This window comes from Neopsephotus bourkii, unplaced genomic scaffold (genome assembly GCF_033783945.1).
Source record: "Neopsephotus bourkii isolate Nb327-2 ecotype Australia unplaced genomic scaffold, CSIRO-AGI_Nbou_v1 NB_873, whole genome shotgun sequence".
Classification (NCBI taxonomy): domain Eukaryota; kingdom Metazoa; phylum Chordata; class Aves; order Psittaciformes; family Psittacidae; genus Neopsephotus; species Neopsephotus bourkii.
Window position 1 is genome coordinate 1,259,361 of NW_026901367.1, and position 22,259 is coordinate 1,281,619.

Here is a 22,259-nt window from a genome sequence, read left to right on the forward strand (position 1 = left end):
CACAGCTTTGTGCTTTCCTGAGGACCCAGGAACTTCTGAAGAGGATTGTTACAGTATAAAAAGCATTTGAAGTTCCAGATGGGCATCAAAGAGAAAAGCTTAGAAAGAAATCTGAAAGATTTCAGAAAAATGCAAACGAAATCAAACTGACACGAGTAAGGACAGCAGTTCAGAAGAGACAGGTCCGGTCATCAGGTGCTTTTTATGGCAACAGGAAAATAATAACTTGCAGAAAGGAAGCCATCTGTTAAAAAACTCATCTTTCCTGTTCCTCTGGAAGGGCTGTCATGGTCCAAGTACAATGCAGTTGCCCACCATGATGAGGTAGGTTTGCATTCCTCATTGTCATTTTGCTCCTGACAAAGCTGGCAAATACCTGAGCAAGAGAAAACATCTGCAGAATGCCTCTGTAGCTGGTGGGGGTAGGAAGGATATTTCGTAAAACCATTCACAAAGAAAATTTCAAGTAAAATCATCATTATGTGTTCATCTGCTTTTAAAAGCTTTTGCAACACTTCTAAAACTGTAGACTGCTCAATAATGATATTATAATAAAATCAATAATTTAGACTAAGCATACTTAAAAATTGCAAGATGTAATTTAATTAAATTGCCAGTGGGGAAATGGCAAAGAAGCAAGTTGTGCTTGGTTAACCTGATTTTTGTTTCTTAGCACAAGGTTTATAATGACTTTAAGTAAGCAAGTTATTTATTTTCATTAGCAGTAATTGACGAGTAAACATAATAGTAACAGATTTCCTCTTGGAAAACCCTACTGGTAAATCTCTGTAGTTAAGAGCTCTGTCCAAAAATGCCACGTGGAGTGATCTCAAATGTATCATCCCTGAGAATAGCCATCTTTAACATATGCATCTGTTACTAATTACAAACTCCAGGTCTGTGTGGGTTGGTTCTTAACACTGTAGGTTGCAGAGATCCAAGTGTTATCTCTGAAGTGCACTCCCCAAGCTGTGCTTAGACAGCTTTATAACACCCCAGCAACTGGAGAAGGATTATGGATATAAGTTGTGCTCTAAATTTGAAAGAAAAAGAGCATAGATCATCCTACTTGCAGAAATCTTTTACCTCTGCCTTGTGAGTCAGCAAGTGCCAGGAGGAAATATTTCTGCTCATAATACTATGAATACAGGTACTAAGTGCTTAGATACACAAATATGTCCAGAGCAGAGATATACAGTCAGCAGCTCTAGTGTCCTTTTTTTAATAAAGGAAATAATAATCCTTTCTTTACATACAGTTTTGAGAGCTGGCAGCCAGCATAGTTCAGCAGCAAAGGCAGATGCTTAGCATACCCCAAATTACTTGTTAGAGCTTAAATCCTCATCCGTGCTTAGACACAGTGTGAGCAGGGGCCAGCCTCCTGTCACCTGCCTCCACAGATGTATTATACAGACACACACTCAGAAGTAACACCCCTTAAATCCTGAGTGACAGCAGGCAGTGGTATCAGGGAAATCAATTTTTATTGGTATTTCTCATCTAATCTGTTTTGGGGGATTTTTATTGTGACTTTGGTTGCTCTGCAAGCAGTGTAAAATTGGATCTGGATCTCTGTTTTCTACATCTGGGATAGCTGGAAATTGGAGTGTGTTACCCAAGAATCCAGTGGCTGCATGCAGGGCTTTTCCTCCTCAGACTGCTGGTGGCTTTGTGTACAACGTTGTCAGTCCATCACACCTGGCATGCACAGAAGGACTGTCAGGCAAGCAGTGTCTTGGCTTTTGGGTCTCTCTGACTCTCCTAATTTTGTTCCCCAGTGTTAGTAATGTGTGTGATTAGTTGCTCTTGCTGTTCTGTTGATTGATTCCACGTTAAAAATGACCTGTCAGGCTTGGCTTCCTTGAAGAATGTGTGTTAGAGGCTGGATACTACTAGGAACAATTTGTCACTAGGTATTTGCTCATGTAAAAGACTGCTGCTAACTACCTCTTATTCAACTCCTGTAAATGCTAAATAAAGGTGCCATTTCACCTCCCTTGGAAGATCATACCATGTCCTCAGAGACCCAAAGGAATTTCTGAGATTGCTTTTAGAACTGGGAAAATCCATCCTGTTACAGACTCAGTAGAGAATGCCCAATTCTCTGCAGATCACAGAATCCCAGACTGGTTTGGGTTGGAAAGGACCTTAAAGCTCATCCAGTTCCAACCCCTGCCATGGGCAGGGACCCTTTCCACTGGAGCAGCTAGCTCCAAGCCCCTGTGTCCAACCTGGCCTTGAACACTGCCAGGGATGGGGCAGCCACAGCTTCTCTGGGCACCCTGTGCCAGCACCTCAGCACCCTCACAGGGCAGAACTTCTTCATTATATCTAACATAAATCTCCCATGTTTAAGTTTGCACCCATTCCCCATTGTCCTGTTGCTACAGTCCCTGATGAAGAGTCCTCATGAGCAAACTGATTGGGTCTGGAACTGCTCAGAGCTGACAAATACTTGTCAAAGTCCCCAGGCAGTGTTAGAAAACAATTTATAAGAATTAGAGGCATTTCTCACAAGCAAGTATCAGAGTGCATTTTAGAGAACATGCTCCGAGGAGCTCACTCCAAAGTAGGAACTTAGTGAAAAACAACAGAAAGGCAGACTGGGGTGGCGTGCAGAAATCAGCCAGGAATCACAGCTGACTGTTTCCTTCACTCTCGGTTCAGTTGGGTTTTGCCATGAGGAGACTACAGGAAAATAAACGTAATCACCACCCAAGAAAGGACAATGCCAATTGATTGCAACACTGCTGCAACACAACATTGTGTTGCAGCAGTGTCTTCGTTGCCCTGATACATGACAAAAATCATTTGGAATGAGAGTTTTGCATTGCTTGAGAACTCAGGCATTACTGGTCATTCACATGGTCACCAGATTAGTGATGTTTATGGAGCAGCCTCAACCTGCAACAAATAAGTGCATTTTCTCAGGATAAAGAAGCAAGCTGAGGATTACAAGGCCCCATGCTCTTTATCCCCAGACAGTTCTTGTTTCATCCTCTTCTTAAAGGCTCTGAATAAATAGCATATTGATTTCCCTTAAAACTGAAGAATGTGTTCACTGTTAAAGTATTTACACTGCTTTAAAAGGGGTAGGGATTATTTGGCTTCTAAGCCTTCCTGTATCAATGTGAGAAGTTATCTATTCTGCCTAATTTGTCCATGATCTGAAAGATTTCAGGCAGGAATTGCATAGGTATTTATATTTACTTAACCTGTTCCTACAGGGATTACTTCTCAGCTACTAGCTGGAAGTGAAAATATATTTGAACTCTACCTGTACATACCGCTATGTGCCAATACGTACATGTAGATGTGGAGGAAGACTCTTCAACTTGGGGTCAGTTTAGGGTTTGCTTAAGCTCTTTATCCTGTCTTACCTGCACTTTGAGCTGCCTTTTCTGCTAGTGATACCTCTGAGATGAAAAGATACATCTGTGTGTGAAGGCGTATTGTATATAGTCTCTCTATAGATTGCATTATGTAGTATGTGTTTTCCTAATGCTGAACCCCCAACCTGTCCATATCATCTCCCTGCATTTAGCCAGCTGGCACGTAAACTCTCTTTTAAGTGCACTGTTTCAGCGAAGTCATGAATGATATTCTCAGGAGCTGACCTGCAGCAAAATCTATCTTGGGAGAACAAACCAGATATGGATCATCTGCTGGGGATTAATGGATCAAAAATACCTGCTTTACTGGAAGAGGTAATTGAAGCACTTGCCACTTAGACTTTGCTTGACTTCTGAGTCATCTTTCTCTTAAAGCCGTATTGCTGGTGGTCTGCCCCAAATCATGATTTGCCTAATCCAGAACAAAATAGGATGTGGGGAAAAATGTAAGCATTGGAAGGCATCATTAAAAGGATTTATTCTGTGAGATACTTGGTCCTAAAATAGAGATGAACATAATACATGCTAATACCTTGCTAGTGCTAGCGTTTTGATTTTCAAAAGTTCTCTATACTTGGAGCATTGCTGCCACATCCAGAGCTCAATCCTTGCTTGTAAGCTGCTTAAATATTAAATGGTTATTGATTTCTTATCCTGGAGAACTCGAAAGTTTAAGCCAACTGAAACCTCTGTATAAAAATCTCAGTCCTTGACAAAACTGAAAGTGATGGGGTTTAAAGAACAGCTTGAGGGGGAAGAGTGTGGGGAATGGACATTACTGCAACCAAGGTATTGCTCACTTCTGAGCAAAACAGCCTGAAAATCACGGCTTGAAATGGTCTGCAGCTAGTTTGGAACCAAATGCTGGTCTCGCTGGCTGCAGCAGTAGAGGGGTTTGCTTTCAGAGGATATTCATGCTAAAAGAACTTGCTCTGCAGAGCAGTAAACTTCTGGAGTTAAAAATAAGGTAGTTCCTAACTCAGTGAGTGGAAGTACAGGATGTTACCTTCTCCAGTGGTTCAGGTTGTCTTTCTCAGTGACTCTTGTACCAGCTACAAAGGGTTTCTAGGAAAGGTTATTCAGTATTAAATACTTAGCTCTTGGAGATCTTCAGAGGAGGAACCAGGGATGTATGTTTTTCTGCAAACAAGAGTATTATTCCATCCTGCCAAAGCCCTTTGATCTGAAATGTGTATAACCTGCCAAGTGTATCTCAAAAGTCAACTGATTTGTCCCTTGCCTATATGTGCAGTGGGTCAGAGTCCAACTCACAGACTGTCTTTAGAGGGATTTTCCTCTGTATTTTTCTCTCTGTAACATGTTTATTCCATAGCAGTAGATGAAAGTCCAACGTTTAAGTTGTATCTGTGCCATAAACTCTGTTTCCTGCATGACTTCTGTAGGGTCTGGGTTTGATCACTCTCTCCAGGCTGTATTTTTCCTTTATTTTAAAATAGTCAAACATTTTAAAAGGAGCAAGCTTCTGATTAAAAATTAATTTGCTTTAGTAAACAGCTCTTGCTGGGTGGTTACCTTGAGCCAATTCATATTAATATTCTTACACACGCAGGATGTGTTCTCACTGTTTGGAGGTTGATGTTACATCTCTTTAGCCAGTTATAAAGCTTGGTGAATGAGTATTGATTCGCTTACTTGGAATAACAGGAATGCAACTTAGTCACCTCTCTGAATCATCAAGACATTCCTGGTGAGGGTGGAATGTAAAAAATGTGTGGAGAAAAGAGGAATTTCATGGTATTGAGGGTACCATATGTGGCAGGCACCTGGCCAGGCCTTGCTCCCACCTGGTGAATGAGAAATACGTTTAATATCATAGTTGCTATATGATACAAGTGGATTTTTTCCCTCCATATGCATAGTTTCTTGATTTATATTTCATTGTTACATTGACAACAAAGATTAATATTTCACAAGTGTCACTCAGAAGTTCAAGCTCTCATAGCATTTCCCTCCTGTTTTGTTAAGCATGTCTACTCACACTCAGTCTTTTGGAAGGGGCTTATTTTTCTCTATTCAGCTCAGCAGTTCAGGATATTTTAACCACTTGCATTCCTGTTATTCCAAGTAAGGGAATCAGTACTCATTCACCAAGCTTTATTTTGTAAGTGGCTAAAGAGATGTAGCATCAGCCTCCAAAGAGGGAGAACACATCCTGCCTGTGTAAGAACACTAATACAAATTGGCTCGAGGTAACCAAATGATGATACATTTGAACAGGAAGAAAGATAGAAAATTGTTCAGATTTTCTGAGCAATTCCTTTATTTTCCTACCTGCATATCAGTTCCCTGTCTCACTTCTAAATAGACTAAACCCTCCTTTCTTCCTGCAGATAAACCCCAAAGCAGAACAAGATGTTATGCTGGACAGTTTACAGAAGCTACACGGTGCATAGTGAAAGTCCTTTTGCAAAAGAGCACACTTAGAGTGGGATCTTTCATTAAGAAATGCTGACTAGCTTTTCCTATCAACCTACTTTGTCCCCAGGATTTGGCTAGCTACAGGAAACTATTCTTGGGTCTACTTCTCCTGGAAAAGGTCACACAAATCCTCAAAACATGTCATGCACAGCTTTTGCAGTGCATTTGAGACATAATCAAATTGTACCAAGGAAATGAACTACTTTAAAAGTAGGTTAAATTAGTTTTGGAAATGTTTATCTTAAAATACTGCTGCTTACACACACAGCTGAATTTTGAGATTTCTTCTTCTTTGCTAAGTGCACTTCTTTCATTCTTCATTACCTCAGTAATGCAGAAGTGCATCTTCAGTGTAGGTCCAATCTAGTATCACCTGCAGTCTCCAGCATTTATAAACCAGGTGTCCCTCCAACCAGCCTGTGAAGCTGTATGACACACCAGGTTTGTTAGCCACAAAATAAGGCTTCGTGTGGTTCAGTAAAATAATAAGGGAACCATAGAGCTCACAGATCAGTGTCTTTAACAGATGTACTAAATCATGTCCAAAACCCCCTCTATCAAACAAATCCTTCTAGTTGCTGTTTGTGTGCAGTGGGCAGAGACAGAAACATCAGAATTAATGTACAAGAAATTTGTGACTAAGCAATTCCATAGCAGTTGTTCAGCAGCACTAACGATGTATTTCAGAGCTTTTATTCAGCAGATCCTTGCATATCTTGAAATGTCATGCAGAAATGTGTGAAAACGTAAAACTGATGCTAATACAATGTTGCTTTTCTCATCCATGGTTATATCTAATCCAACATCTGTTATGTTTTTCAGTGTGGCATTCCCCACCTGCTAGAGATGAGCCATGAATATCTGGTGTTTTTATTCCAGAGTGCTTTCAAAACAAGTCAAACCCAGTTTATTCAGTATTATTGTGTTGTTGATTTTGTGATGCCAACAAACTCCACAGCAATTTACAATAAATGCAATGGCAAGTGAACAAATCCTCATTAAAAAACAGAGGAGAAAATTGCAAACTAAGACCATGGTCAGAATAGATCTTGCTGACATAGGAAATATGTATCTAAAAATAAATGTACACAATCTTGGGTATGTTACCAAAGAGTGGATTAAAAGGTATCTTAACATCGCTATGGGAGCACCTTCCCAAGAGGTAGGTAACTCCTACTATAATGATCCTGTGCCTAACAACCAAAGGCCTACCAAGAAGCTAAAGTCAGTAGACCTTTTCCCAGGGTGAAACTGTACACTGTGTTGCAAGAAGATAGCTAATTGATGACTGGAAAAGTTTACCATGGGAATTCCTTGGCTGTTACTTGAGATGGAGGTGCAGGCATTGAAGTTTGAGGGTCTTAATTTAACCATGCATATTTGAAGTAGACGTAAGAATTCTGCGATCTCCCTCGTCTGAAATGCCAGTGTTGGTATTTATGTCACACATGCAGCTAGGCATAGAATAACTTCTTGTTTCTTTTTTCTTTCTTCATTGTGATTATGGCATGAAAGAAATTAGTTTTGGTCTTGAGAAGTCTGGTAAAATGTATTGCACCATGTACAAGAGCAGTGAAGTCTTTTGGGGCATTGTTATTGAGTGTGAGTTAGTGCTAGGAGGTCTCAGAGGTTAAAAAAAAGAGAACATCAGTTTGAAAACCCTAAGTCTTGAAAAGCCCCCTTCTCAGCCGTTTTTTACTTCAACTTTCATCCCATTTCTCTTCCTGTCTCACTCTCTCATTCATATTTGTTTAATATTCCTTCAGAGTTAATATGTTCATAGAATGGTTTGGGTTGGAAAGGACCTTAAGATCATCCAGTTCCAACCTCCTGCCATGGGCAGGGACACCTCACACTAAACCATGGCACCCAAGGCTCTGTCCAACCTGGCCTTGAACACTGCCAGGTATGGAGCATTCACAGCTTCCCTGGGCAACCCATTCCAGTGCCTCACCACCCTCACAGTAAAGAACTTCTTCCTTATATCCAAACCGAACTTCTCCCGTTTAAGTCTGAACCCATTTCCCCTTGTTCTGTCACTACAGTCCCTGGTGAAGAGCCCCTCTCCAGGATCCATGTAGCCCCATTCAGACACTAGAAGCTGCTCTGAGGTCTCCACGCAGCTTCTCTTCTCCAGGCTGAACAGCCCCAACTTTCTCATATCATAGGATGAGTAGTTACTCATTTAAATGCTACATTGCAAACTAATAACTACCAACAGGAGCGGTGGTACTTTTTAGCCAGGGAGGGTCAGAAGAGATTCCCATGACAACAGGGAAATGATGGATACGAAGGCTGGTTTCTCAAAATTGAAGGCCAGTTTGACAGGCCATGGTTCTGGTGATTTGGATGAGTAAAAATATAAGAAGTATTCCTCTGAAATAAGAGCCAGGTTTTTCTGCTGTTTTTAACCTGAACTTTATGGTTCTCTGAGAGCCATTTGCATACAGACATACTTGTTTGCCTTTTTTCCCATCTGGAATTAAGTACTTTCAAACAGGAAAGTTATTTTCCTACTGAATATTTTCCTCCATTTTAAAGAGGTTTTTCTTTCCCCCTTCTAGAAGTAACAAACTTGTTCAGTTCTGAATATTAACATCTACTAACATCATTGCTGAATGAAATTAAAGCCATCGAACTAGATTCAGGTGGAACTGTACCAAGATCAATACATCCACACTTCAGGAAAGGCTTTGATGAGCTCATGTTTAGGCATCATTGAAGACACTGGCAAATCACCTGAAGAGTTGGCTGCTACCATTTTATGGTATAAACATGTTAAATATTGCAGGGCATGTTGTTTTAAAGTAAGGTTTCCAACTCTGTAAAGTGATGTTTTTACTATTGCTAGAGAGCAACATTGCCTGAATTTCATCACCTTTGACATTACTAATAAAGCACAGTGTGTATCATTAAGAGCAAAATCACCTTTTATCTTTCACTTTTGTACAGTTGCTAATACTTACATGCATTAGAAGTTATCAGAAGTCTCTGTGGACTTAATTACTGGGAAGGGAACTTTGCATATTAAGCTGAATAGTTTTCAATATGAAAATACTGCTTGAAACTCTTGTGCTACAGCATGAAAAGCCCTCTAGTCTCTCATTTTGCTCCTTAATGGAGGATCAAACACTATCTGTTTACTTGTTCCAGGAACAAATGCAAGCAATGGCAGCAAAAATGTCCTTTACATAATTCTAATTATTGAAAAAAAAAACATTATTTAATTCCTAATATTTAAAATCTATCCACTGAATCCATAATTGAGTGCTAGGAGGAATCTAGCTGTTGTTTATGGGAGCAGCTCTTCAGCTGGCATGAATAGGTGTAGTTTTATTGTCAACTAAATTACCTCAGCTGTAAGTGGTTCCAGAAGTGGTGTTAAAATACCAGAGTACCCAGAAAATGCTACAGCTTTGAGCACGTTTATTCTCTAATTGGAAAAATACCATGAAGTCTTGGCCCTGCTGAATCCAGGAGTCAAATCTCGTGCGTGCTCACCAGTGTTAGATTGGCACTTTTGCTGTCCATTTAAATTGCAGAGTTAGCAGCAGCAGGTTTCTTGCAGTGCTCCCTGAGAGCCTCTGAGTGGGTTTAGTGCATCCATGGGGCTTGGTGATGGGGATGTCCCTGCTCCACCAGGAGCAGTTTGTGTGTGCAGCCCTTACCTGGCCATGAGGCAGAGCTTTGGTTGTGTCTGGCTGTGCTGCAGCTCTGTTTGAGGGAGAGCACTCCTCTCTGCAGGTGACTTTGCCGCTCGTGCTGTGTTGTACAATCTTCATCTATCCAAATCAGTGATGCAAGGCACCTACAGCAAGGCTGCAGGAGAATACTGTAGCTAAAAATAATGATCATCTCTCTCCACCACAGCTTCTTTTCAGTTGTTGTTTACACCAGATAAGCTGCCAGTTGTGATTTAACTGCAGTTTCAACACTGACCATTTTAGCATCAGTATAATTGACTCATTCAGAGGTGTTTTTTCCCTCTTTCTATGAGAATCACTTTCATTTTCTTAATTTTTTTCCCCTTTTTGCCATTTTTCTGGTGTGTTGTTTTGTTAAAGTGAACCATTCCAGGAGCTTCCCTGCACCTCTCTAATCCTTCTCTTGTCACAATTAGACAAGCAGTAAGATTACCTTCCCTAGAGCAGTTTTAGCACTTGCCATGCGTTGGTCCTACTGATCCACATCGCTTTTCGTAATTATAGAGAAGGAAATGTTAGCACAGTTCAGCTTCCTACAGACCATTGATCTGGGTCATTAACAGAATACAAAACATCTGGAGAGAAACAGAGGTTATTTCACACAGTGGTAACAGATCTTGGCTTTCAAGGGAGTTTTTGTATCAGTGGATTCTTCCTGAGCTCCCAATTAAGTTATTTTTCTTGTAAAGCCTGCCCACACAACTTGAAGCTGAGTTCAAGAAGTTTTCATTTGCTAATGCAGAAGCACATACTAACTTCCAACAAGCAACTGTTCAGCAGTTAGGCCAGCAAAGAGTTAGGAGGTCAGTGGTGCTGAGCATTTGTAGCTGATGCTTGGGGATATAAGAGGCTTTCCTTCCAGTTTGGCACTGATTATATCTGCAGAAGGTGGGGACACCAATTGCAAATGATGGATTATCTATAAAATTGGCTTTCCTTGGGAGCAATCCCTCCTCTGTGGTGAGTAATACAAATAATATTTTTCTGGTCAGGTTGCATGTATTGATCGTTAATATAAAATGAAGATAATTTTTGTGAAAAGTGCACTAAAATCAATGAATGTACATCACATCCTGGTAATCCTCTTCTGACAGCCTGTGTTTTGTTGTGTTCACTGTATTTTCCTCCTTCTGAAGCACGTTCACCAACCAGAGCCTCTTCAGTGTTCGCATCGCAAGTATCTTGCAACCATGCATCTCCTCCTTCTCCAAGGCTTTTTATTCCACTTAGTGTCCATTTATGTCTTGGCAAATTAATCCTTACATATTAAATAACGTGGCACTCGCATAATGAATGGCATTCTGTACGGGAGGTGACAAGATGATCATGGGGTGTTGAAAGTTGACTGTATTGCTGGATAATCTTCAGTATTCTGCCCCAAACATAAGCATGTTCATAATGAACCATTTACTTTCCCTTTGCATTTTTGTTCGTGGCATACAGACATGAAGCAAATGGTGGAAGGAAAAGTAACCATACCAGACTGTTTCAGTCCTCTTCAGAACCGCTTGCTAGGGTCTGAGGTGTAAGACTACACTGGACTTATTCGTGTTCCATAGAACTGAGAAAGAGGGGGGTTCTGCGGTCATACATGCCACCAGTGTTGTCAAGTTCTCAGCATCTCTCAAAAGACATGATCACCCATTCATTCTCTGCTCTAAATATCCTTATGAATGTATACATGGGAGTCTTACGTAGCCTGCTTCCATCTGGATGGCAGTGCTGTTCCTCAGGGACCCCAGGGTGTGGGCTGCCAGTCCTGAAGCTGAAGCAGTGGTTGGGTAGGAGATCTGGTGTCTCCTTGCTTCTTGTGACCCACTCCAGCTCTGAGCTCCCTGGGCTGCTCTGCCCCAGGACAGGGAAGCCTCATACCAACAAAGGACTTTGTATGTGCATCTTTTGAACTCCTTAGAATGTGTGTTTGGGGAGAGAAAGTAATAGGAAGGGAGAGGAAAAGAGTTTACAGAATTTCCACATTCATGAGGAGAACTCTGTTTTTTCTTCCTTTTTTAATGTAGGTAGTCTGTAATGCCCAAACCAGAAATGCATGTTTCTCACAGCATGGACTCTGACTTTATTTTGGTGCCCAGTCTGACAAGCTGGCATTGCTCACTTAGCAGGAGTGACAATAACCTGGAGGTACAGCCCTCTCCGCTGTGTACGTGTTGTCAGTTCGGGTTATTCACATCCCGTGATGGTGTTGAATTTGCCCTTCTGGTGCAGGCAGAGATCCTCTTTGTAGCTGGAGAGGCGGCAGAGTCACTGGAGTTTAACCAGGAGGCCCTCTCAAAGTCCCTATGGCTGGTTTAATTATGGCTTGCTGCTTTTTCATTGTGTTTGACATTTTGGAGGCTAAGCCTCATTACATGCAGGCAGTCTCCAGCATCAGGCTGGGAAATGAGTTCTGTGAGGTGGAGAGCTCTGAAAGAAGTGAAGAAGAGTGACCGCAACATTAAAATGAGATTTGAGGCAGATTTTTGTCCTGTGATGTAATCTTGTGCAGTATCTGTTCAAAACAAGAAACCAGAGACCTGAACAATAAGGGCAGAAGTGAGCCCTCTGTACTGGGCTTTGAGACACAGAGAAGTATTTGGTTCACAGTGGTGTTTTTTATGCTCGGTTTATAAATACCCTTTTTAATGTAGCAACATTGATAATTGCAAGGCCAATTCTGCTTTCGTGATTTTTGTGGTTTTAAATCTAGCTCCCTTTCTATTTCCCCATGCTCTATAAAAGCACTTTAATGCTGATAATGAACTGGCTACTACAACAAACTCCAGTACCCACGGGTTAAGGGAAGACTACAGCACGACTTGGCTCCCCTACGTTAAAAAGCTATACCTCTTAGAAGTCCTAGAGCAAGCAAGCAGGGACACTGTGTAAGTATTTGCTACTATATTAACATATCAGTGACAAATTAGATTTCATTTGCAAGCTCAGTTTCTGCCTTTCTGTGCCTGTTAATGAAGGTGATACATCTTCTGAGAATGTCAGCCTGTGGTTCCAAAATAGAGTAAATGCTTAATAATGTCACCAGAGAGTTAAACATTAGCACTTGGTGACAGTTTTGGCATTAAGTGTTCTCATTAAAGGCAGTTTCTCCCTTGTTTACAGGGAATAGGGTTAGAAATGCTGAGGCAGCAAGATCTGAGGTTCTGTCTTCAAAGTGACTTTGGTCCCCAGACCCATATTTAAATGATGTGGCAATGCTGGAAGGACGTGAGCAAACCAAGCCTGTATCCAGGAATGGGATGGGAAATGCCACTTCTTGTCTTTATTCAGTTGGTGCTCAGAAAGCTCTATCAAAGATCTGTTTGTACCAGCAGCAAACAGTCACTGGCTTAAGGAGGGGGTACCTGTGTCTAGAAAAACCTGCACCTTAAATGGCTTAGAGCATGTTGGGCAGATGGAAGATGGAAAATAGTCTTCTAGGCATGGAAAGCTGAGGCACAGCACATTTTGCCTATGCTGATGGAGATGTCTGGAAAAACTGTCTTCATTTGTGCAGCTGGGGAGTTTGTTCACAAGACTCTGCTGCTACCCTGAACCTGTTCTGAAAATCCATTGCCAGTAGGTTACTCTGACTGATCTCCTTTACACAACACTTTGGTTATGACCAGCTTTATAGTTTGTGGGTGTTTAATGAAACTATATACGAAGTGAAAGTGTGAGGAGAGAGATTTGCTGCCCGAGTCAGTTAAGAAAGAGGCCAGAGAAGATCAATAGCGATACACAACTTCTCTGCAAAGCCAGAGGCAAATCCAGAGATGTGGATTTGGGGATTAGGTGAGCGATTATAATAATCCCTTCTGCTGAAGACTCAATGTGAAAAAGCCATCTTGGTCTTCCATGTGAAATATGGTGTGCCTTAAGTCCACAGCTGAGGGTCCACATAATGGTAATTATGGTAACTGGAAGGTAATACATGTAAATGAAGAAAACCCATAATCACTTTAAAGACTAAGTCTTTATTACTAAAGAATTACAAGTTATTTAGTTCTCATGTAACAACCACAAAGAGCAAACTAGGATTTGTGTCTGGAATTAGACAAGCATTTGACTTATTTCCTATTCCAGGAGGAAAAAAAAAATACCTTTTCCTTAACTAAGATGATTTTGAAAGGTTAAAGTGTGAAAGAAATAGGAGTATTGAATGCATGTTACGAAAAACTAAATGAGAACCATGTTTTAAAAGGGGTCTCACAGTGTAAGGTCCAGTGCTAAACTATCTTGAAGAAAGCAGAGGCAGTGCCCAGTCTGGGGAAGACATGGCACACCAGACTGACCACAGCTGTGTCACGGGGAGCTGGTAAATCAAATTGAAGCGATTCTACAGAACCCTATCAAAATGACTTCTTTTCCCTTATTAGACTGAAATACTTAGAGGAAATTGAAACTTCTCTTGGGAAACTGATAGAACTGTAACTTCCCTCCAAAAGATGCCAAGGGAAAACCCTCAAAGGAAGAGAATTAACTCCTGTGGTTAGGAACATCATTGAGACTTCCAATATATTGAGCTAGTAGTTACTTCTCCTGTAAAAATCTATTCTGAAATGTATCCTGCAAGAAACAATTGTAAGTGGAGAGTAGGTAATATTTTGGCTTCATCAAGAGGATAATTTTAGATGACTCATAAAACAATTGGCCATACTGCAATAAACAGAGCTTGGAAAAATGACAAAGATACTTCCTTGGTATCCCCTCCCCAAAGGTTCAGGGAATACATCTTCAAAACATCCTTTAGAAATGCAAGTGAAATTAAAAGATACCATCTGCTGAAATCTCAGGATGGTGTGGAATGATGGAAGGGGGATGTGATCTCCGAATGCTTCAGCCTTGTAGGGAAGAAAGAATCATATGAGCATCTGATATTTTCACTTTGGAGCTAGGTCGTTGTCCCAAATACTGCTGAAAACTGAACGGGTTAAAGTTAACTGTGTGCAGGAAACAGAATGCATTTGCTGGTGTTGGGAGTCCAGTCTCACTGCTCTGAAGTCTGAAATCTTCAAGCTGCAAGAGTGCGCAATGAGATGCCTTTGGCTGCTCCATCCAGCCCCGAGTCTTCTCCATGTTTGAGGTCCCCATCACTCCCCAGAAAGCAGCAGGCAGGCACATGAACATTTTGGGTTTGCTTCCCTTTGTTTTTAATCCGACTGCATAGAGTTGTATTGATCTTTCTTGCTAGATCTGCTTTTATCTATTTCCTTTTGCTGACTCTTTGGAATAAGGTTCTTGGCTTTTCCAGCATCAGTTTAATCTGACAGATGGCAGCTCTCAATACTGTGGATCAGAGCTTCCCTGTCAGGACAAGAGGAGTCTGCACACACAGAAATCCTAGTACAAAGGTGCAAGAGAAAAGAGAAGGAAGGGAAAGTAAAGAGAAAGGAAAAATTCTCTTTAAAACAAACTACAAGAGGATAAACTCTACTTAAGTTCAGGCTATGCAGCAAAATATACTTGTGACTGTGATGGTGAATAAAAGCCCATTTTGAAAACTGGGAAACCTATTTTTCCTACCTCAGGATATGGAGAAGAAAAGTGATGCCAGGAGTTGTTTGGGTACCGTAGTATCCCCGCTTCAGATTACCTTCAGTAACCTACTGACTTACAGTCAGTGTTTTCAGTGAGGACTGGCTCTAGAGAGTAATAATCCAAATAGCAATTACACATTTGATTTGCTGAGGTGACCAAAATAAATGCTGTATTTTTAAAACTAATAGGCTACCTGTCAGTAAATTTTTCCTAGATATGTGCCATGAGTTTCGCTGTATACACTGCAGTAGTCTCTAGTTTTAAATGGGTTTTAATAGATTTCAGATCAACACAGTGTACATCAATGTGTAGAATCCCAGCCTGGTTTGTGTTGGAAGAGATCTTAAAGCTCATCCAGTTCAACCCCTGCCAGAGGCAGGGACCCCTTCCACTGGAGCAGCTTGCTCCAAGCCCCTGTGTCCAACCTGGCCTTGAGCACTGCCAGGGATGGGGCAGCCACAGCTTCTCTGGGCACCCTGTGCCAGCCCCTCAGCACCCTCACAGGGAAGAGCTTCTGCCTAAGAGCTCAGCTCAGTCTCCCCTCGGGCAGGTTCAAGCCATTCCCCTTGGCCTGTCCCTACAGGCCCTTGTCCCAAGCCCCTCTCCAGGTTTCCTGCAGCCCCTTTAGGCACTGGAGCTGCTGTCAGGTCTCCCCTTCAGGAGCCTTCTCTTCTCCAGGCTGCCCCAGCCCAGCTCTCTCAGCCTGGCTCCAGAGCAGGGCTGCTCCAGCCCTCGCAGCACCTCTGCGGCCTCCTCTGGACTCACTCAGAATGCGTGATGGTTTCTCATAATGTCGTTACAAATACTAAGAATATCTGCAGGACCTTAGCAGCATTTGCTTTCCTGTAGCTATTCTCATTTGTTTTCTCCATATAAAGGTTGAGAATGAAGACAGTTCTAATGTTACCTAAATACACAGACATCTGTGGATATTAGACTTTTTAATAGCACACATCTGTCTCCATTGAAAAAGCTAAATAGTTTCTCTGCAATGCTTAGTTCAGCCAAACTGACCTAACCTACAAACTCATTGCATTCTTACAAGTATGAATATCAACTGTCTGCTAAATGGGGCATTGCTCCAGGAACTCAGCAAGATGCTGATACCCATTTTTAATTCATTAATTGAATTAACGTTCTTGAATTAATCTTAATTCTCCTGCTGTTCCCTACTAGGATTATACGTTGACTCATCTGGTTCACCAGATCTTGATCAGCTAGCAGGGTGAGTTAGTGCAGAGTTGAGTATCTTGAAGATTAATAAAAAGCACACACATCCCGCGTCCACGTGCAAAGCACTTGCAGTGAAAATGGATGTGAGGAAAATCAAGCATTGGGAAAATAAAGCAGTCTAGTGCTCAAAACAGCAGAGCTTGCTGAAAAACTGTCTGCTCTGAAATGGACATAAACCAAACCAAACCCCTCCCAATGATACTAGTGTCATCAGTTGCTTTAGTTAAATAAATATATTCCATTTTCCCCCTCTCCTCCACTGAAGTGGAGCTTCAGAGGACGAGCTGCTTTGAAATGAGTAATTGAACCATTTCATGTTCACTCGCATAACACAGAAACAGGAATCTTTTTCCTAAACAAAACGCTTGAGTTTAAGTTTTGTCTCCTGCAAATCCATAAATCTGGAGCAGGTTTAGATTCAGAGACAGGGGCTTGTTTCAGTGAAAAAAACATTCCATCGGGAACCCTTGAACAGGGTCCAAAGGCAGCTTCAGTGTGTTACTGAAGAAATGCCATAAATGGTACAACATAATCCTGAAGTAAAATGTAAATGACAGCCCTGAAGCAGGAAACAAGACTGAGTTACAATTAGAAAACTAGGCTGTTGATACCCTGATCCTCCAACAATGCAAGAAAATTGCAGTCAGTCTCCAGTTTCACACATCGTTGGAAGCAAAAACACAGAGCAGGTAAGAAACACACATGTGCAAGTGCACTGTAATGAAAGCTGGAAGGAGCAGTGAGACAGTTGTCCAAAACCAACTAAAATTGAGATCCTGTTGATTTGCATATGTCTGAGTCATTTTCTTAGTTGATAATGGCCAATAGTCATCTATAAATCTCTTACTGTTAACACTTTAAATATAATGGTATTTTTCAAGAGGTACCACTCTCAAAACAATCTCTATTCCTTTTTTGTACTGCTTTGGTTTATTGTTTTATACTTATAAAACAGTAAAACATTTATTGGTTTATACCTATATAAGTTTTATCTGCAGTGGAACTGAGAAAAGGATCTGTGAATCAATTCAGATGAAAATGTCTTGAACACGAGCACTATAGTCACTAAAAAACCCAGGGTCCCAGGTCAAGGAGTATTCGTTCCTCTCACAGATCAGAGGGTAGTGCAGGCTGACCTATGCTAGACCATCAGTTGATGTTGGCTTTGACTTCAGGAAACTTGCAAAGTAATGCAAGCATAGACATGTGTATGTGTATGCGTATGTATGTATAAATGCATACATATCTGCTGTCTTAGTGCAGTCTCAAGGGCCATCTCATCACTGAGGCTGCCAACACCGAGGTCAGTAGTGATGTGAGTATCCGTTTGCTGTTTCATCCCTCTCTGCCTCCCATGCTTAGGTAACACTTTGAAGAATTTCTCATCATTGCTGATCTTAACAGAATTGATACATAAAAGGAGAAAAGTCAGGATCCTGCCACTGTTTAGCTGTATTCTGAATTTTGTGTGTTCAGGGTTGACTCAGAGTCGTTCTGCGTCCTCCAAATATCCTGGATTTATTAATGGCAAATCTGGGGGAAGGAAGATGAGAAGTACTGCAATAGCTGGCTTAGAAATGTAACTTTGGATTTGCCAGTTGGAGTGTAGTGTATTTTTGTTAAATATATAATAAAATATACAAACTGTATATACAAAATACACAACTGGACAAGATGAACACTTTTTCTCCTCTAAAAAGACATTATTACAACATCCATTCTCATCTTCAGATATTCAGTGCCACATTTTCTGAATATCTTCAGAGAATTTCAAACTTTGTATGGAGTAAAGGTTGGTTCTTTGTTTTCCTGAAGCATCTTCCTTGACCCTGACCCAATACTGTCTTTATCAAATTGAATATCCATTGTGTTAGGAAAGGAATGTTTTTGCATTGTGTCTTACTTGTAGTGATGGAAGATGAGTTCTGTGTTATCTTGCAGACTTTCAACCCTGTCATACTGTCACATTTTGGAGTAGATTGTCCTGGTATCTCTGGGAGAGCTCTATAAGGCAACTTGATGAAACAGTACTATAGCAATGAGCAATGCTCAGCTGGCTTCCCTGCTGCTGAGCCTCTGCCACAGAGACTTTGATCAGATTTAAAAGGAATTTAGTGCCCTATGGACAGGCACAAAACTCTTCCATTCCTAAAACCTGATTTAAGGGGGGTTGAACACTTCCCACCTGCTTGAAAAGCTGTTGACCTGCTGTTGTCTCTGATGAATGGGACCTTACTAGAGTAACGGTGAAATAAAAGAGGGAGGTTTTGAATTGGGTTGAATATTTCAGAGGGTACATCCTTCACTGCCTGTGCTACCACAAATCATACAGAGTACTTGAATCATACCAAGTGGACAGACGAGGGCAGTAACTTCTTAAATGAACACTGTACTTTTCTGATTACCTAAAAAACCCAATTCAGAGACTTATTAAAGCTAATAATGCACCTGGCTTTATCCAGGAAAGCAAATAACCAGTTGAGAGATTAACAAGCCCTTAAATGTTCTTCTAAATCCGAGTATACAAATCACAGAGATTACTGATCATCACTCTGGATTAGGCAGTGGATTGCAAACAGAAGTCAAAAGATACTTGGTTGGTAGGGTTATGTCAAGAAGAGGAAATTATTCTATTTGATTGATGCACGCAATTAAAACTATCCGAAAGAGCTCAAATTTAATCATAGACAGAGTGAAGGGCTCACAAATGCTCTAAAGAGCATTAATCTGGCATACAAATTATGCAGAAGAAACGCTATGGAGCAGATGTGCTGGTGAAAAACAAGTGTTCCAGTCAGATCTGGTGTCAGAACTGCCCAAACTCCTTACATTATTCACAACCCATCATTCGTGCAGCTCAGTGGATTACAAAAGTTATTGATCAGGTAGTTTATAGTAGTTGGATGGATTTACGGAAACTTGTTTCTTCCCTTCTGTTACTTTGTAGTACGTTGGGGTTTCACAAAATGCAGGGGCATGAAGCTCTGCATTATTTATAATGTGCTTAGCGCTCAGATAGTGAGCTAATGGGGATGGCAGAGTCAGGAGAAGTCTCCAACCTTTACGGTACTGCATTTCATGTCTCCAAAATGAACAGCTTTGCCTGAATAATACGTTGTAGATAATGATTGAAAAGCCAAGCACAGTACCTGGTCATAATACAGATGAATGACTAACAGCTTTCTGGTGGATCGCTATCAAACTCTCTCTTGTTTAAAAAGCAAATCTCCTGTCCCTTGATCTCCCAGTGTTTCAACACAGCAAATCTCTGCCCATGTGGAATTCAGTAGCTTGCTTCCCTGTTGTAGCACAAATCCCTCACTTCTGAGACTGGGCAATGTTGTCTATAATAGGTTGTAAATACTTGAAAGTCAGTTTGGCATCTACAGATGGCCATCAGCTTGATCTTTAGATGTATGGGAGGAAGTTTCCTCTGGGACACAGTAGACACACAGTCCTCTTCAATCCCTGGGCTGAACTTGTTACATGGTGTCAAAGGAGGAACGTGCCGGGGTGGCTGCACTGCATTTGGCATTGCTTGTGAAGCATCACACTGTGTTTTTCCACAGGGATGAGAGATCCGCTTCTAGCAACACTGCAGACAAAACGCAAATCCCCATTCAGAATCTACAGAGATGGGGAATTCCTGCAGCACTCACTGAGATCAAGGAGAGGACAGAAGAGTGGCAAGAAGTCTCATCCAGCTTGCTTGCAGTTGGCCTCTTCTAGAAGCAGAGAGAAAAACACGGCACAGAATGTTCAGCCTGTAAGTGTTCTGACTTGGAATGTGTTTCTGAATCTCCTGGAAGGAACAGGAAAGTTTGAGACTAGAAAGGATGACTGTGATAGTTTACTGTTAACTGTATTCTATAAATGTAGGCTTAACATTTCTGTGCTGTCTCACCACGTCCCAAATCTCCTTAACTTTATCATAACGTTATTTCTGCATTTGGACCATATGTGAAATCAAAAGTAGAAAAATCCCTTTCGAGTGTGGATAAAAACTCAGACTGTGGGAGTGGATGTACAATAACCTTAGCTCTGACTGCGATGTTCCATACGCACCAGTAAAGCATGTGTGTGGCTGTTTGAGCAAGATGTGTGACTGCAAGTGCCAGACAACACTGTTCCCAACAAACCATGGCTGCCTGCTCAGCCAGCGGGTATTGTCACGACGGGATGCTGCAGGGTAATCAAGGCTCATTTCAGTGTAACTTCGGGAAGTTTCCATGTCATCAGCCACATATGCTTGTTGCCTAAAGCTCACATATGCGAACACATAAAATGCCTAATGCTGTAATCCTGTAACATTTGAAAGCTTTCATTTTCTATAGCTACTGCAGGCTGGCAAGATAACGCTGTGGCAGCAACAGGGGAGTATCAGGCCCTGATCTAAGCAGATGAAGAGGGGCTGGAGGAGGGTAATGACTAGAACCAAGGAAATTCTAAGGGTTTATGTTTCTTTTCTGGTTGCTATTACATTGTAATGCTGACCCCTTTTCATCAGTGGCCTAAAAGCAACAAATGTTGCCATGACATGAAGTATTGCGTATTATTTAGGCAATTGATTCCTAGTCCAGAACTGCACCAACCACAAGGAAAATGCAACGTTATGCTCACCCAGCTGGACATGTATCTTGTGACTGGAGCATCTGATTCACAAAGGCTCGTGTTTCAGATTTGGCATCCAGAATTTGAGTTGCTTTCAAAGTGGTTGCAGGAATTAAGCAGAAGTGATTTCTAATAAGGAGCTGCAATTGGTTCCTGCTCCCTGGAAAACTGAAAAAGGCACAAAATCAATCAAAACTCAGTGTAAATTATTCATCTGACTTTACTTTGAGTATAGCAAAAACCCAACCTGGCAGCAGTAAAAGGCCTTTCCTTCTGAGAGGCAGCAGAGCCCAGCTCAGGATCCCAAAAACCAACCCAGGGCTGTAGGAGGCTCTTCTGAGCAGCCTCCTCCAGTCTGTGTCCCTTTATTCCTGCTGCATAAATGTTTGCAGGTTTCCAGGCTCTGCAGGGAATATGTCAGCACATTTAAATGTGAGGAGGAAAGACCTGGTGCAGGTAACACCACTGCTTCACACCCAGTCCTGAGATCCAAGGTACCATTTTGGACTAAGAGAATAATGAGTCTTTCAGATGGACAACTGCTCAAATCCTGGAGCGATGCATTGGTGAGGCAGAGGTGTAATGAACTCCTCAGAGGTGGCTTTTCAGCTGGTGTAAATTGGCACAGCTTCAATGGAGCCCACAGGAAAACCAGCCCTGGCTTTATAGAAATGCACAGTAATGATCTCTCCCTCTTCTGGTGGGAAGCTTTTATCCTCAAAAGCTGTGTTCCACACAGATTATCTGGATCATATTTTCTCTGTTTTAAGATACAGGCTCTGGCCTCTCGATTTAACTGCAACATTTTGTGTCAGAAAAAGGCAGTACTTTCTAAGGGTAGCTCATGCATTGAACTTAGCTGCCAAAGCTACTCACACTGCCTTGTGTAACTGGCTGCTCACAAATCTTTATCTAAAATATAAAGGTAAATAACTATTAAGACCCCTAACCTAAACTGAGGCAGTAAATTATCCCACAAACTGCTTTTACTGCTCCGTTTTGCTGGGATTTACTCAACCTATAAATCAGAGCTGAACAAGAAATTTACAGAATGATGGCCACAAGGATCTTTATGAGGTCTGTAGCCATAAATGTCAAAGCTGAAGAGGCTGAGCCAGTAACCGTCTGAGCTCTCCTCGGTGTCAGATGAGAGGGATTCTGCCTCACCCTTTAAAAGCTTATGTAATTGTTTTGGGGCCAGTTCTTTAAATGCGTGAGCTGGGAGGAGGCTGGTGGGTGCCCAGTGAGCACCCAGTGCTTAGAGCAACCACTTGACACCCACAGGAAAGGCAGGGTTTGGCTTCCTCTTGAGCCCACGTGGCTTGGACTCAGGTGCCCAGGGAAGTGC

The 22,259-nt window shown here is 41.5% G+C and overlaps 1 long non-coding RNA gene across 1 annotated transcript; it reads left to right on the forward strand.

Moving 5' to 3' along the window:
• Positions 1-12,349: 12,349 nt before the first annotated feature.
• On the forward strand, positions 12,350-20,740 carry LOC133214124 (uncharacterized). The gene is made up of 3 exons (XR_009726001.1): positions 12,350-12,414; positions 19,870-20,066; positions 20,635-20,740. It is a non-coding gene; the product is annotated as an uncharacterized LOC133214124 (long non-coding RNA).
• The last annotated feature ends 1,519 nt before the right edge of the window (positions 20,741-22,259 follow it).